At 41.7% G+C, this 16,576-nt stretch overlaps 6 non-coding genes and 1 pseudogene across 6 annotated transcripts; all 7 read right to left on the bottom strand.

Annotated features, from left to right (window-relative positions):
* Window positions 1-799: 799 nt before the first annotated feature.
* Window positions 800-990, bottom strand: LOC143770852 (U2 spliceosomal RNA). The gene has a single exon (XR_013214761.1). It is a non-coding gene; the product is annotated as a U2 spliceosomal RNA (small nuclear RNA).
* A 959-nt stretch (window positions 991-1,949) lies between these two features.
* On the bottom strand, window positions 1,950-2,175 carry LOC143770673 (U2 spliceosomal RNA; annotated as a pseudogene).
* Window positions 2,176-8,115: 5,940 nt separating this feature from the next.
* On the bottom strand, window positions 8,116-8,306 carry LOC143770864 (U2 spliceosomal RNA). Its single transcript, XR_013214772.1, has one exon. It is a non-coding gene; the product is annotated as a U2 spliceosomal RNA (small nuclear RNA).
* Window positions 8,307-9,265: 959 nt separating this feature from the next.
* On the bottom strand, window positions 9,266-9,456 carry LOC143770876 (U2 spliceosomal RNA). Its single transcript, XR_013214783.1, has one exon. It is a non-coding gene; the product is annotated as a U2 spliceosomal RNA (small nuclear RNA).
* Window positions 9,457-10,415: 959 nt separating this feature from the next.
* Window positions 10,416-10,606, bottom strand: LOC143770887 (U2 spliceosomal RNA). The gene has a single exon (XR_013214793.1). It is a non-coding gene; the product is annotated as a U2 spliceosomal RNA (small nuclear RNA).
* Window positions 10,607-11,569: 963 nt separating this feature from the next.
* LOC143770892 (U2 spliceosomal RNA) lies at window positions 11,570-11,760 on the bottom strand. Its single transcript, XR_013214798.1, has one exon. It is a non-coding gene; the product is annotated as a U2 spliceosomal RNA (small nuclear RNA).
* A 963-nt stretch (window positions 11,761-12,723) lies between these two features.
* On the bottom strand, window positions 12,724-12,914 carry LOC143770663 (U2 spliceosomal RNA). The gene has a single exon (XR_013214689.1). It is a non-coding gene; the product is annotated as a U2 spliceosomal RNA (small nuclear RNA).
* Between the last annotated feature and the right edge of the window lie 3,662 nt (window positions 12,915-16,576).

Genomic DNA, 16,576 nt, shown 5'->3' on the forward strand with positions numbered 1-16,576 from the left:
TCTGTGTGTGAGAGACGGAGAGTGTGTGTGTCTGTCTGTCTGTCTGTCTGTGTGTGAGTGTTTGTTCAAGCTGTGCACGACGCGTTTTGAATCTGCATAACTCCGCCTACTTTGACCACACCCTCCAGCCAGCCCCATTGTGACAGCACATGAATGTTCCGTGCTAAGATTCTATCTACTGCAGGCAGCGCACCTGGTTGGTGAAAAGCATTAGAATGCTCACACACACACAGGTGTAGATGGACAAGACAAGCCTATTCAAGATCAGCACAGGCACCATTTTTACTTACTTTTTTTCTTTTAAAAATGCATATAATACAACGCATTGAAAAACCGGTGGTCCACAAGAGGGAGACAATGTTTCAAAAAAGAATTCCTGCGGTCAGAAATGCAGTATGTATGGCAGAACTACTCATTGAATGCTTCAATTTAAATAGCAAGTGCTGACAGACAGCAGGGGCCTAGTTTGGTAGCCGACACAGTATATTTGCAACACTGTAAGAAAGGCCTAAATCTTAACACACCTGTTGCAGCAACCAGTAAAGACAAATTGATTGATTGATTGATTGATTGATTGATTGATTGCATATTGAATGCAATGCAATGTTTGACAGACATAGGTGAAAGCAAGGCCAGGCAAGGCGCAGAAAATGTTGCAATTGGCCAGGAGAAATCAAACAAAATGCTACACTTGGCCTGAGAAAAGTGCTTCTTTGACCCTGAAATCAATTCCCATAAAGGGTTAAAAGACAACTCGCGCTGATTTCAATTCAATCTGTTTTTAGAAACTGGATCAGAGAAGGAGTGCACTGGTCCCGGAGATACTGCAATAACGGGTCAATGCGTGGAGTGGACAGAGCAAGCTCTTCTTCCATCTCCCTGTTCCAAAAATCCATTTAATATATGGTCCCCAAATAGGGGACGTATCAGATATTAAACTGATAAGAACAGATACTACACTTGATCTTAGCCAAAAGGCCGAGAAGCGATACCGAAGCCGCTGCGCCCCGTGGGCCGCACCAAGGCCTACCACCAATACCCATTGTGGAGACAGAGCAAAAGATTGCCGCAGGGAGGACATTTTCAGAAACTCTGGAGGGAGGCCTTCTCAATGACAGTTCTGCTGTCAATGACAGTTCTGCTGTGTATGTGTGTCTGTGTGTGAGAGACGGAGAGTGTGTGTGTCTGTCTGTCTGTCTGTGTGTGAGTGTTTGTTCAAGCTGTGCACGACGCGTTTTGAATCTGCATAACTCCGCCTACTTTGACCACACCCTCCAGCCAGCCCCATTGTGACAGCACATGAATGTTCCGTGCTAAGATTCTATCTACTGCAGGCAGCGCACCTGGTTGGTGAAAAGCATTAGAATGCTCACACACACACAGGTGTAGATGGACAAGACAAGCCTATTCAAGATCAGCACAGGCACCATTTTTACTTACTTTTTTTCTTTTAAAAATGCATATAATACAACGCATTGAAAAACCGGTGGTCCACAAGAGGGAGACAATGTTTCAAAAAAGAATTCCTGCGGTCAGAAATGCAGTATGTATGGCAGAACTACTCATTGAATGCTTCAATTTAAATAGCAAGTGCTGACAGACAGCAGGGGCCTAGTTTGGTAGCCGACACAGTATATTTGCAACACTGTAAGAAAGGCCTAAATCTTAACACACCTGTTGCAGCAACCAGTAAAGACAAATTGATTGATTGATTGATTGATTGATTGATTGATTGCATATTGAATGCAATGCAATGTTTGACAGACATAGGTGAAAGCAAGGCCAGGCAAGGCGCAGAAAATGTTGCAATTGGCCAGGAGAAATCAAACAAAATGCTACACTTGGCCTGAGAAAAGTGCTTCTTTGACCCTGAAATCAATTCCCATAAAGGGTTAAAAGACAACTCGCGCTGATTTCAATTCAATCTGTTTTTAGAAACTGGATCAGAGAAGGAGTGCACTGGTCCCGGAGATACTGCAATAACGGGTCAATGCGTGGAGTGGACAGAGCAAGCTCTTCTTCCATCTCCCTGTTCCAAAAATCCATTTAATATATGGTCCCCAAATAGGGGACGTATCAGATATTAAACTGATAAGAACAGATTTTTTTTTTTTTTTTTTTATTTTTTTTTTTTTTTTTCCCTCAGATGGGGAATTTCACGGTCTAGAAAACCATAACCGAAGAAACATACCCAAACAGCTGTGTCAAAATTCAAACACAAAAAGCCGTTCCCATCATCATCGGAAAAATTTTCTTTCTTTTTTCAAAATACATATTTACACAACAGGAAAAAACAATCAAGAAGTATTAACAAAATATCTCCACTTCTTTACCTTCCAAATGCCCTCAGCATCAAGCTCTCCTCTCTTCTTCACCTCCCACAAATAACAAACATACAATTTCCCCAAAATCACCTTCACACAATCCTTAACTAAAATAGCTTTTCTCTTGAAAACATACACATTCCTTACATCCCATAACACTTCCTTTATACACGCAAGCATTAACCACAACACTCTTCCTCTCTCCCCATCACACATTCCCAAACCAAACATGAACACCTCAAAAGTTAACAGACTCACACCACCCAATTCTTTACATAAAGGCCCCATTCTTGCAATCACATTCCTAGCATACTTACAATTCCAAAAAACATGTATCACACTCTCACTTCCACCACAACCCTCTCTTGGACACATCTCACTTCTCACCAAACCACGGTTCCTTTGAAATTCTCTAACAGGTAACACTCCATGCAATGACTGCCACACAATCTCACTCTGTCTGTTTGTCATACCATCCATTCGTACCCTCTTCCACACCTCCTGTACATCCGACCCTCTAACCATATTTATTCCACACTCCATCTCTCTACACCCAATCATCCTATACACAGCCTTCTTATTACTCAACAACCTAATATCCACATCACACAGCTCATACTTCACCAAGAATTTATAAACCCACACATACCATACAGGCACTTCAAAAGCCACCGGACACCGCAAATCTCTCTCCCACCACTTTAAACGAAACAAATAAACCCCAAACAAATATCTACACATACATGAATATTTTCCATCCGCCCTAATCATCCTCAACACATACACCACGCTATTTACACCAAAAAACACTTCAAGGTTAGGAAAATTTAAACCACCTTTCTCCAAATGCTTCATCAAAGTTTCTCTCTTAGCCCTCTCCATTCTAGAATTCCATAAAAAAACAAACAATACCCTATTTAACCCCCTCAGACACATATGCCCTGGTGGAAAAACCAGAGCGATATACAAAAAAATAGGCAGCACCACACTCTTTATAATCAAAATTTTCCCAAAAAAGGTAAGGTTTCTCAACCTCCAAAAACACAACTTCCTTTCAACTTTCTCTTTCGCATCATCCCAACATTCCTTCCCATCCAGACTCTCAGAAAACTTTACACCCAATACCTTGATAGGCCCTTTTACTTCATTCACACCAACATCCTTACTCAAAGATCCTCCCCCAAAACTCTTACATTCACTCTTCTCCCAATTAACTTTAAAAGCAGACGCACCACAAAAAATAGACACTAACAATTTTACCCGCCCCACTGAACATTCCGAATCACATAATACACACACGTCATCCATATAGCCACTAACCTTCCATTCCCTACCCCCTCCACCCGGCACTTGTACACCCCGAATCACCTTATCCTTTCTCAACATACACAGCAATGGCTCAATAGCACAAATAAAAGCCACAGGGGACAAAGGGCACCCCTGACGCACACCCGAAAAAACATTCACTCTCCTCCCAACAGAACCATTCATCAAAACACAGCTATAAATATTCTTATATAGACTTCTCACTCTCCCAACAAACTCAGCCGGAAAACCCATTTTTAACAACACTCTAAACAAAAAACTATGCGACAACCTATCATACGCTTTTTCAAAATCTAAACTTAACAAAAACACGCCTCTCTTGCGACTCTTACAATCCCACAAACAATCCCTCAACATGCACACACACTCATGTATACGTCTTCCAGGCACCGCACAACACTGTTCATCCCCAATCACACTCCCTATCACATCACGCATTCTATTTGCCATTATTTTTGCATAGATCTTATAATCGCAGTTTAATAACGTTATCGGTCTCCAATTCTTTATATTTCTCAGATCACCTTTCTTTGGTATTAACACAACCATTCCCGCACGCATACTCTCAGCTACCTTCACATTTGCCCACATATATTTACAAACTTCCACAAAATCCTTACCAATCACCTCCCACATCACTCGATAAAACTCTACCGGAAGACCATCTTCCCCCGGCGTTTTATTTAACGCCATACTATTCATCACCTTCCATACCTCATCATCAGTCAACTCACTCATCACACTCCCTTTCTCTACCTCACTCAACTTATTCTCTAGCACACTCAACACTTCATTTTCCAAATTTCCATCCCTCCACTTCACCGCATACAGATCCTCATAAAACTTTGCTACTTCCTCACACATATCCTCCCCACATACTTCCCTCCCATCAGCCCCACACAGCACATTCATACTTTGTTTCTCCCCAAAAACCTTCTTGAAAAAAAAACGTGAGCATTTCTCATCATGCTCCAATCTATCAACCTTAGACCTAAAAACAATACTCCTTCCCCTCTCCATCAAAAATTCATGAATTTCCTTTTTAACCAACAAAATCTCCTCCTCCACCACCACTCCTCCTTCCCTCAATTTATATAAAAAATTTAAACGCGCATTTAAAGCTTCAAATTTTTCTCTCTTAATTGCAGCAACCTTATAACCTAAATCTTTAAAGAAAAATTTGGTCTGTTTTTTGACCCAATCCCACCAATCACACACATCCCGAAAACCACTCTTACCCTTACACCACTCTTTATATTGTCTTGCATACATCTTTCTCACTTCCACATTCTCCAACAAGCTACTATTTAATTTCCATAAGCCCCTACCAAACACCCCATTTACATCTATATCCACTTCACATGACACACACACATGATCTGAAAACAAAACACTCTCCTGCTTATAACTAATAGAAGCCATATTTTTGGAAACAAAACAATAATCCAATCTAGATTGTATTTTTCCACTCTCAGAAAAAAAGGTATTCAACAAAGGATTCACCTTACACAAACGCTGCATATCTCTCAACCCAAAATCACCAACCAAATCTAATAAAACCTTTCCAGACACATCCACATTCGCTTTCCCCACATCACAATTCATATCACCCACAATCACCACAGGCATTCTCCCCGGCACAAAAAACTTAATTTTTTCAAATAAATTTTTCCGCTCATTCTTATCCACCGGTGCATAAACATTAATAACGCAAAATTTAACATTTCTATACACAAAATTTGCTAATATACACCTACCCACCTCAATAACCACATAATCATTCAAAACAACCTCCCGCCCCTTTACCAAAAATCCCACACCATCATTCTTATTACATGCACTCCCCGACCATACAGATGCCCCATAAGGCCATTCATCCCCTTTCACACCATCCACCACCCCACACTCTTGCAAACAAAAAATTGATGCATTTTTCATAGCTAAAAAATCAAAAATTGCAGCCCTTCTGCACCTATTTTTAAATACTCTCACATTTTGAGAGATTATAGTGAAAACCATACTTAAAAAGGTCCAAGCACTATACAAAAACAGAAAGCCTTTGACTTAAGTCAAAGCTCTAAAGACAGAGGAAAAAAAACTTATGCATAATTCCAGACAATTTTAAACAGTCCCCCCACCATCGTCCTCCACCGTCTGCAGTGAGTGGCTAGTTTCCGACCCACTGGCCTCTCCACTCTCACTCCACCTTGGCTTCTTGACACCTGCTTTCCTCTGAGGTGCCACACCTTCTTTTTCTTCGTCACTTTCCCCACCACCCTCCCTGTGACACTTTTCACTCCCTCCACCATCATCCGACCAAAACTCTTCAATAACCTCCGGGTCTGAGAGATGTTCAGAACTTTCCACAGTTTCCATACATTCCGCAACATCTTCAGCGTCCCGAAGCTGCAACATGTCCGGGCGCTCCCCTCCTACCGCCCCTTCAAAGCCTTTTTCCACTTTCTTCAATTCCCTTCTAAGCTCCTTCTCCAAATTCTTCTTATATCCAGCAGGTGCCAGGAGAACGTCATCAGGAGCCTGAGAGGCAAGATATTCCCTCCGCCTCCTCTCCTCCCTCTCCACTCTGGCAGTCTCACGCTTCATCCGTTCCGCCATCCTCCTCCTTTCCTCCTCCTCCTTCCATTCTTTATCCGATTTCCTGGGCATAGCCCTCGGACAATCCTTGAACATGTGATCTTCGCTACCACACATATCACAGGACTTGGGTCTCGGGCACTCGCCCGCCACATGTCCCTCCCTTCCACAATTGCGGCAACACTGCCCTTTTTTACATGTAGCCTGCACATGGCCAAAGGAAAAGCACTTCCTGCAAAACATGGGCTGCCCTGCATAAGACAGGAAACCCCTATGTCCCGCCACGGAGAAGTTCGCCGGAGGATGCCTGAAGCCTCCCACACTCTCGGGGTCCTTCTTAAGTTTCACACGAAACTTATACTTACAGTTGAAAATCCCCAGACAGTTCACCTGCCTCTCTCCTTTCCGTACATATTCGCAATACCGCGAAAGGAAGCCCTCCAGTAAAGCTGGGTCCGTAAAAGGGTTATACACAGTTACCCACACAGTTTTCTCTTGCAGCCCAAACAAAGGCTCAAACTCTATTCCTTCCAAGAAGGGATCTTTAGAATGACTCCGCAGCCATTCAAACACATCAAGGCAGACATTTTCTTCTACAAAAGTCACATCATAAGTCCCTTGCCTAGGAAACTCATTGACGCTGTAGAAATCCCCTCGCCTTGCCCCAGCTTTACCTTCCAGAAGATCCTGCACGACAAACTTCACGGTATTCCTCTCAGAACTCCTTGCGTCCACTCCAATTCGGATGGTGTTCCTGACGAAATTCATGCTTCCAAATAACTGTCGGTATAAACCACAGATGACGCAAAATCCTTTGCAAAAAGGCCTGGATTCCTCCAGATAACTCGCACCAAATTCAGCTGCAACCAAAATGATCGCAGCCAAAAGGCCGAGAAGCGATACTGAACCCGCTGTGCCCCGTGGGCCGCACCAAGGCCCACCACCAATACCCATTGTGGAGACAGAGCAAAAGATTGCCGCCGCAGGGAGGACATTTTCAGAAACTCTGGAGGCCTTCTCAATGACAGTTCTGCTGTCAATGACAGTTCTGCTGTGTATGTGTGTCTGTGTGTGAGAGACGGAGAGTGTGTGTGTCTGTCTGTCTGTCTGTCTGTGTGTGAGTGTTTGTTCAAGCTGTGCAAGACGCGTTTTGAATCTGCATAACTCCGCCTACTTTGACCACACCCTCCAGCCAGCCCCATTGTGACAGCACATGAATGTTCCGTGCTAAGATTCTATCATCTACTGCGGGCAGCGCACCTGGTTGGTGAAAAGCATTAGAATGCTCACACACACACACACAGGTGTAGATGGACAAGACAAGCCTATTCAAGATCAGCACAGGCACCATTTTTACTTACTTTTTTTCTTTTAAAAATGCATATAATACAACGCATTGAAAAACCGGTGGTCCACAAGAGGGAGACAATGTTTCAAAAAAGAATTCCTGCGGTCAGAAATGCAGTATGTATGGCAGAACTACTCATTGAATGCTTCAATTTAAATAGCAAGTGCTGACAGACAGCAGGGGCCTAGTTTGGTAGCCGACACAGTATATTTGCAACACTGTAAGAAAGGCCTAAATCTTAACACACCTGTTGCAGCAACCAGTAAAGACAAATTGATTGATTGATTGATTGATTGATTGATTGATTGCATATTGAATGCAATGCAATGTTTGACAGACATAGGTGAAAGCAAGGCCAGGCAAGGCGCAGAAAATGTTGCAATTGGCCAGGAGAAATCAAACAAAATGCTACACTTGGCCTGAGAAAAGTGCTTCTTTGACCCTGAAATCAATTCCCATAAAGGGTTAAAAGACAACTCGCGCTGATTTCAATTCAATCTGTTTTTAGAAACTGGATCAGAGAAGGAGTGCACTGGTCCCGGAGATACTGCAATAACGGGTCAATGCGTGGAGTGGACAGAGCAAGCTCTTCTTCCATCTCCCTGTTCCAAAAATCCATTTAATATATGGTCCCCAAATAGGGGACGTATCAGATATTAAACTGATAAGAACAGATACTACACTTGATCTTAGCCAAAAGGCCGAGAAGCGATACCGAAGCCGCTGCGCCCCGTGGGCCGCACCAAGGCCTACCACCAATACCCATTGTGGAGACAGAGCAAAAGATTGCCGCAGGGAGGACATTTTCAGAAACTCTGGAGGGAGGCCTTCTCAATGACAGTTCTGCTGTCAATGACAGTTCTGCTGTGTATGTGTGTCTGTGTGTGAGAGACGGAGAGTGTGTGTGTCTGTCTGTCTGTCTGTCTGTGTGTGAGTGTTTGTTCAAGCTGTGCACGACGCGTTTTGAATCTGCATAACTCCGCCTACTTTGACCACACCCTCCAGCCAGCCCCATTGTGACAGCACATGAATGTTCCGTGCTAAGATTCTATCTACTGCAGGCAGCGCACCTGGTTGGTGAAAAGCATTAGAATGCTCACACACACACAGGTGTAGATGGACAAGACAAGCCTATTCAAGATCAGCACAGGCACCATTTTTACTTACTTTTTTTCTTTTAAAAATGCATATAATACAACGCATTGAAAAACCGGTGGTCCACAAGAGGGAGACAATGTTTCAAAAAAGAATTCCTGCGGTCAGAAATGCAGTATGTATGGCAGAACTACTCATTGAATGCTTCAATTTAAATAGCAAGTGCTGACAGACAGCAGGGGCCTAGTTTGGTAGCCGACACAGTATATTTGCAACACTGTAAGAAAGGCCTAAATCTTAACACACCTGTTGCAGCAACCAGTAAAGACAAATTGATTGATTGATTGATTGATTGATTGATTGCATATTGAATGCAATGCAATGTTTGACAGACATAGGTGAAAGCAAGGCCAGGCAAGGCGCAGAAAATGTTGCAATTGGCCAGGAGAAATCAAACAAAATGCTACACTTGGCCTGAGAAAAGTGCTTCTTTGACCCTGAAATCAATTCCCATAAAGGGTTAAAAGACAACTCGCGCTGATTTCAATTCAATCTGTTTTTAGAAACTGGATCAGAGAAGGAGTGCACTGGTCCCGGAGATACTGCAATAACGGGTCAATGCGTGGAGTGGACAGAGCAAGCTCTTCTTCCATCTCCCTGTTCCAAAAATCCATTTAATATATGGTCCCCAAATAGGGGACGTATCAGATATTAAACTGATAAGAACAGATACTACACTTGATCTTAGCCAAAAGGCCGAGAAGCGATACCGAAGCCGCTGCGCCCCGTGGGCCGCACCAAGGCCTACCACCAATACCCATTGTGGAGACAGAGCAAAAGATTGCCGCAGGGAGGACATTTTCAGAAACTCTGGAGGGAGGCCTTCTCAATGACAGTTCTGCTGTCAATGACAGTTCTGCTGTGTATGTGTGTCTGTGTGTGAGAGACGGAGAGTGTGTGTGTCTGTCTGTCTGTCTGTCTGTGTGTGAGTGTTTGTTCAAGCTGTGCACGACGCGTTTTGAATCTGCATAACTCCGCCTACTTTGACCACACCCTCCAGCCAGCCCCATTGTGACAGCACATGAATGTTCCGTGCTAAGATTCTATCTACTGCAGGCAGCGCACCTGGTTGGTGAAAAGCATTAGAATGCTCACACACACACAGGTGTAGATGGACAAGACAAGCCTATTCAAGATCAGCACAGGCACCATTTTTACTTACTTTTTTTCTTTTAAAAATGCATATAATACAACGCATTGAAAAACCGGTGGTCCACAAGAGGGAGACAATGTTTCAAAAAAGAATTCCTGCGGTCAGAAATGCAGTATGTATGGCAGAACTACTCATTGAATGCTTCAATTTAAATAGCAAGTGCTGACAGACAGCAGGGGCCTAGTTTGGTAGCCGACACAGTATATTTGCAACACTGTAAGAAAGGCCTAAATCTTAACACACCTGTTGCAGCAACCAGTAAAGACAAATTGATTGATTGATTGATTGATTGATTGATTGCATATTGAATGCAATGCAATGTTTGACAGACATAGGTGAAAGCAAGGCCAGGCAAGGCGCAGAAAATGTTGCAATTGGCCAGGAGAAATCAAACAAAATGCTACACTTGGCCTGAGAAAAGTGCTTCTTTGACCCTGAAATCAATTCCCATAAAGGGTTAAAAGACAACTCGCGCTGATTTCAATTCAATCTGTTTTTAGAAACTGGATCAGAGAAGGAGTGCACTGGTCCCGGAGATACTGCAATAACGGGTCAATGCGTGGAGTGGACAGAGCAAGCTCTTCTTCCATCTCCCTGTTCCAAAAATCCATTTAATATATGGTCCCCAAATAGGGGACGTATCAGATATTAAACTGATAAGAACAGATACTACACTTGATCTTAGCCAAAAGGCCGAGAAGCGATACCGAAGCCGCTGCGCCCCGTGGGCCGCACCAAGGCCTACCACCAATACCCATTGTGGAGACAGAGCAAAAGATTGCCGCAGGGAGGACATTTTCAGAAACTCTGGAGGGAGGCCTTCTCAATGACAGTTCTGCTGTCAATGACAGTTCTGCTGTGTATGTGTGTCTGTGTGTGAGAGACGGAGAGTGTGTGTGTCTGTCTGTCTGTCTGTCTGTGTGTGAGTGTTTGTTCAAGCTGTGCACGACGCGTTTTGAATCTGCATAACTCCGCCTACTTTGACCACACCCTCCAGCCAGCCCCATTGTGACAGCACATGAATGTTCCGTGCTAAGATTCTATCTACTGCAGGCAGCGCACCTGGTTGGTGAAAAGCATTAGAATGCTCACACACACACAGGTGTAGATGGACAAGACAAGCCTATTCAAGATCAGCACAGGCACCATTTTTACTTACTTTTTTTCTTTTAAAAATGCATATAATACAACGCATTGAAAAACCGGTGGTCCACAAGAGGGAGACAATGTTTCAAAAAAGAATTCCTGCGGTCAGAAATGCAGTATGTATGGCAGAACTACTCATTGAATGCTTCAATTTAAATAGCAAGTGCTGACAGACAGCAGGGGCCTAGTTTGGTAGCCGACACAGTATATTTGCAACACTGTAAGAAAGGCCTAAATCTTAACACACCTGTTGCAGCAACCAGTAAAGACAAATTGATTGATTGATTGATTGATTGATTGATTGATTGCATATTGAATGCAATGCAATGTTTGACAGACATAGGTGAAAGCAAGGCCAGGCAAGGCGCAGAAAATGTTGCAATTGGCCAGGAGAAATCAAACAAAATGCTACACTTGGCCTGAGAAAAGTGCTTCTTTGACCCTGAAATCAATTCCCATAAAGGGTTAAAAGACAACTCGCGCTGATTTCAATTCAATCTGTTTTTAGAAACTGGATCAGAGAAGGAGTGCACTGGTCCCGGAGATACTGCAATAACGGGTCAATGCGTGGAGTGGACAGAGCAAGCTCTTCTTCCATCTCCCTGTTCCAAAAATCCATTTAATATATGGTCCCCAAATAGGGGACGTATCAGATATTAAACTGATAAGAACAGATACTACACTTGATCTTAGCCAAAAGGCCGAGAAGCGATACCGAAGCCGCTGCGCCCCGTGGGCCGCACCAAGGCCTACCACCAATACCCATTGTGGAGACAGAGCAAAAGATTGCCGCAGGGAGGACATTTTCAGAAACTCTGGAGGGAGGCCTTCTCAATGACAGTTCTGCTGTCAATGACAGTTCTGCTGTGTATGTGTGTCTGTGTGTGAGAGACGGAGAGTGTGTGTGTCTGTCTGTCTGTCTGTCTGTGTGTGAGTGTTTGTTCAAGCTGTGCACGACGCGTTTTGAATCTGCATAACTCCGCCTACTTTGACCACACCCTCCAGCCAGCCCCATTGTGACAGCACATGAATGTTCCGTGCTAAGATTCTATCTACTGCAGGCAGCGCACCTGGTTGGTGAAAAGCATTAGAATGCTCACACACACACAGGTGTAGATGGACAAGACAAGCCTATTCAAGATCAGCACAGGCACCATTTTTACTTACTTTTTTTCTTTTAAAAATGCATATAATACAACGCATTGAAAAACCGGTGGTCCACAAGAGGGAGACAATGTTTCAAAAAAGAATTCCTGCGGTCAGAAATGCAGTATGTATGGCAGAACTACTCATTGAATGCTTCAATTTAAATAGCAAGTGCTGACAGACAGCAGGGGCCTAGTTTGGTAGCCGACACAGTATATTTGCAACACTGTAAGAAAGGCCTAAATCTTAACACACCTGTTGCAGCAACCAGTAAAGACAAATTGATTGATTGATTGATTGATTGATTGATTGATTGCATATTGAATGCAATGCAATGTTTGACAGACATAGGTGAAAGCAAGGCCAGGCAAGGCGCAGAAAATGTTGCAATTGGCCAGGAGAAATCAAACAAAATGCTACACTTGGCCTGAGAAAAGTGCTTCTTTGACCCTGAAATCAATTCCCATAAAGGGTTAAAAGACAACTCGCGCTGATTTCAATTCAATCTGTTTTTAGAAACTGGATCAGAGAAGGAGTGCACTGGTCCCGGAGATACTGCAATAACGGGTCAATGCGTGGAGTGGACAGAGCAAGCTCTTCTTCCATCTCCCTGTTCCAAAAATCCATTTAATATATGGTCCCCAAATAGGGGACGTATCAGATATTAAACTGATAAGAACAGATTTTTTTTTTTTTTTAACTTGGAAGTACCCAACTTTAGGTACACCCGTTTATTAATGTTTTAATTTACAGATAAAAGACGTATATGTACAGTATTTTACATTTTTGAAGCATTTGTAACATATTGATCAAAAACAGAATTTTTTTTTTTTTTTTTTTTTTTTTTTTTTTTTAATGTTACATGCAAATAAAACAAGTAATGTACAGGCATCGGCCAATAATATGCATTAATGGTGGCATTCAAATTATGGTATTCCACTCCTCTACCAACCATTGCTTTGACAGTAAAAGATTCTTTTTCTTGTCTAATAAATAATAAATATACAACTCACTAAAAGCCAATGATAAAACGTCTTTCACAGATAAAACATCATGTTTAAAAAGAAGGATGTTCCTGGCCTTCCATAGAGCTTCTTTGATGGTGCTGATTGTCTTCCATGCAATGATCCTCTTACTTGCGTTGGGGCATTCCATGTCACCAAATAAAACAGTGTCAAAACTTAAGTCTTTTAAACCAGTCACTTTCTGGAGCAAGGGAAACATTTTTGTCCATATTTGTCTTGTGAATTGACAAGTCCAAACTATGTGTCGTACTGTTTCTTCTCCTTGGCAGTCCTCTCTTGGGCATTTGGCGGATCTCACGAGTCTCCTTCGGTGTTGGAATGCCCGGCATGGAAGACAATCATGCACACAGCTCCAGGCCAGGTCCTTCTGGGAATTAAAAAGGTAAGAGGCATTAACATTTTTCCATATTTCTACACACTTAGGGTCATTAAAATTCCCAATTTGTGTCACTTGTTCTTTTCCTTTGAGGTCCTTTAAGATTTTTTTACTATCCCCTAGGGCCTCTGTGTTTATACCCTTTAGGTCATATGTGTTAACAATGGTACCTAAAATTTTATAATTTTCGGGTGTATTAAAAGCATATGGGGAATTTAAAACTGTTTCAAACCACCCCAGGCGCCTCATAAAAAACCAATGTTAAAACGGATAAAATATGACCAATAACAATTTTTAAAAAGGGAATTAAAACACAGGACAAAGAAACGGATTAAAACAAAAGCTCTAAAATCTGGGAAATCTTTGCCACCATTACCTTTGGATTTTACCACCAGCTCTCTCTTTAGTTTTTCCATCTTGGAACTCCAATAAAAGGTAAAACAAGCTTTGATTATTTTGTTAAAAATGCCGTTTGGAGGAGGGAAGACCAGGCTTAAATATAATAAAAGCGGCAGAATGACCATTTTAATGATTAAAATTTTCCCCTCCATAGTCAATTTTCTCAAATTCCACATGCACAATTTCTGATTTACCTTTTGAGCCACCATATTCCAGCTTTCTGTGCCTTTATTTTCTTCATTAAAAATTATACCTAAAATTTGAACAGAGTCCCTCTCCGGGACTTGGATATCTGTTAAAACCACATTGCCAACCTTTAAAATAGAACTTTTGTTAAAATTTAACTTAAAACCAGACCCACAGCAGAAAAACTCCACCTGCCTTAAGGCTTTTTGTATAGAAGGGGAATCCCTGCATATTATGGCTACATCATCCATATAACCTGTGACTTTTGCCTCCAGACCCCCTCCACCAGGCAGTGGGATTCCCCGGATTTGTTTATCCCTCCTCAGGGTACATAGCAGGGGCTCAAGGGCACAAATAAATAAAAGTGGGGACAGGGGACAACCCTGCTTAACCCCAGATTTTAAAACCACGTCTTTTGTTTTAAAACCATTTACGACGATCTTGCTTGTGCAGTCTTTATAAAATGCCTTAAGTGACAATAAAAACCCCTCTGGTATACCCATTTTACTTAAAACATTAAAAAGGAACTCGTGAGATACTCTATCAAAGGCTTTTTCAAAATCAAGGGATAAAACCGCCACTCCACCTCCCCTTGATTTAGTGTCATCAATTATGTCTTTGATAAGATTTAGGTTTTCCCATGTGCTTCTCTCTGGTATACCACAGACCTGGTTAGGATGTACTATGTTTCCCACCACTTTTTTGAGTCTGTTTGCACAAATTTTGGCCATCATTTTATAGTCACAGTTTAAAAGGGTTATTGGTCTCCAATTTTTTATATCCGTTTTGTCCCCTTTCTTATGTATAAGGGAGACCTCACCCTTTTTCCAAGAGGTGGGGAGAGTTTTTGTATTAAAAACCTCACTTAAAATATTTAAAAGATCTTCTTGTAAAAGCTCATAAAATGTGGAATAAAATTCTATAGGAATACCGTCTGGCCCGGGGACTTTTCCTGTTTTAAAACTTTTAATTGTTTCAGCCACCTCTTCCTCGCTCAGATCCTGCAATAAAAAATTTTGTGACACTGGGTCTAAAATGGTAGTGATTTCCTCCATAGAGCTTTCCATAAAACTACTGTCTATAATTTTTGTATTAAAAAGGTCAGCATAAAATTGGTGGACTTTATTTAAAATACCCTCTATTTCATTTTCTCCCTCCAAAGAATTAATAAATACCCTTTTCCCAACCATATTTTTAAAGAAATACCGGGAACAGGTTTCGTTTTCTTCTACATGCTGGACTTTAGAGTGGAAGATTAATTGCTTCCCCCTTTGTTCCAAGCATCTTGATATTTCAGTTTTAAGATTAATTATATCTTTATCTACATCTATGTCGTGTTCTCGCAGTTTATAGAGGGTTTGCAGACGGGTATTTAGGAGGTTGTAAATCTCTCTCTTTTCTTTAGCTTTTTGTATTCCGGCTTTAATGAAGAAATTTTTAATATTTTTCTTCATTTTTTCCCACCACCTACTAATAGGGGTATGGGGATTTCTGGTTTGCTTGCAATTTATATAAAATTCCTTAAAACCAATTAAAATTTCTGGATCATCTAAAAGAGAGATATTTAGCTTCCAGGCACTTTTACCTTTTTTCTTAAAATCATCATATTTAACATTAAAAAGTAAAAGTTTGTGGTCTGAAAAAACATTGGTTAAAAGCTCGCATTTAAAAGGCAGTATGGAATTAGAACAAAAAATAAAATCAATTCTGGAGCTGCAGTTCACATTGCTCCAGGTTACCCACTCTTCAGCAGGGAGGTTCGTATTGCATTCCTTAAAACAATCAGTAAGTTTAAAATCCTGTACAACATTTCTGAGCATAAAAGAGGTTTTGTCATAGTTTCTACTCACTGCATTGGAGAATCTTTTCTCCCCACCCATAATACAATTAAAATCACCTGCTAAAATAAGAGGATCGGAGTCATTGATAAAAAGGGGTAACATTTCTAACATTTTTGCTCTTTCATTTTTGTCAGTAGATCCATAAAAATTTAAAAACTGCCATTTAAAACCATCAATAAAAGCTTTAACCAATAAAATCCTGCCTGGTAAAACCTCCTGCACAGAGTCAATAAAAACATTACCTTTAAAAAGAATGGCGACCCCTGCTGACCTGGATTCATTAGATCCTGACCACACTGAGGGTCCATGTGGCCAATCTGTTTCATACTTATTATAATTTAAGGAATGTGGAATGTTGCATTCCTGTAAGAAGAAAACAGATGCCGACAAGGTGTACATAAACTCAAACAGCGCCAACCTCCTGGGTTTTGTTTTGATCCCTCTAGCGTTGAGGGAGATTCCGGAAATCCCCGCCATAAGAGAAAATGAAAAGGTACGGAATTCAAAAAACTCTTACCTCAGCTGGTTATAAGTCATCATCGGAGGGTTCGGTCCT

Source organism: Ranitomeya variabilis, chromosome 4 (genome assembly GCF_051348905.1).
Source record: "Ranitomeya variabilis isolate aRanVar5 chromosome 4, aRanVar5.hap1, whole genome shotgun sequence".
NCBI lineage: Eukaryota > Metazoa > Chordata > Amphibia > Anura > Dendrobatidae > Ranitomeya > Ranitomeya variabilis.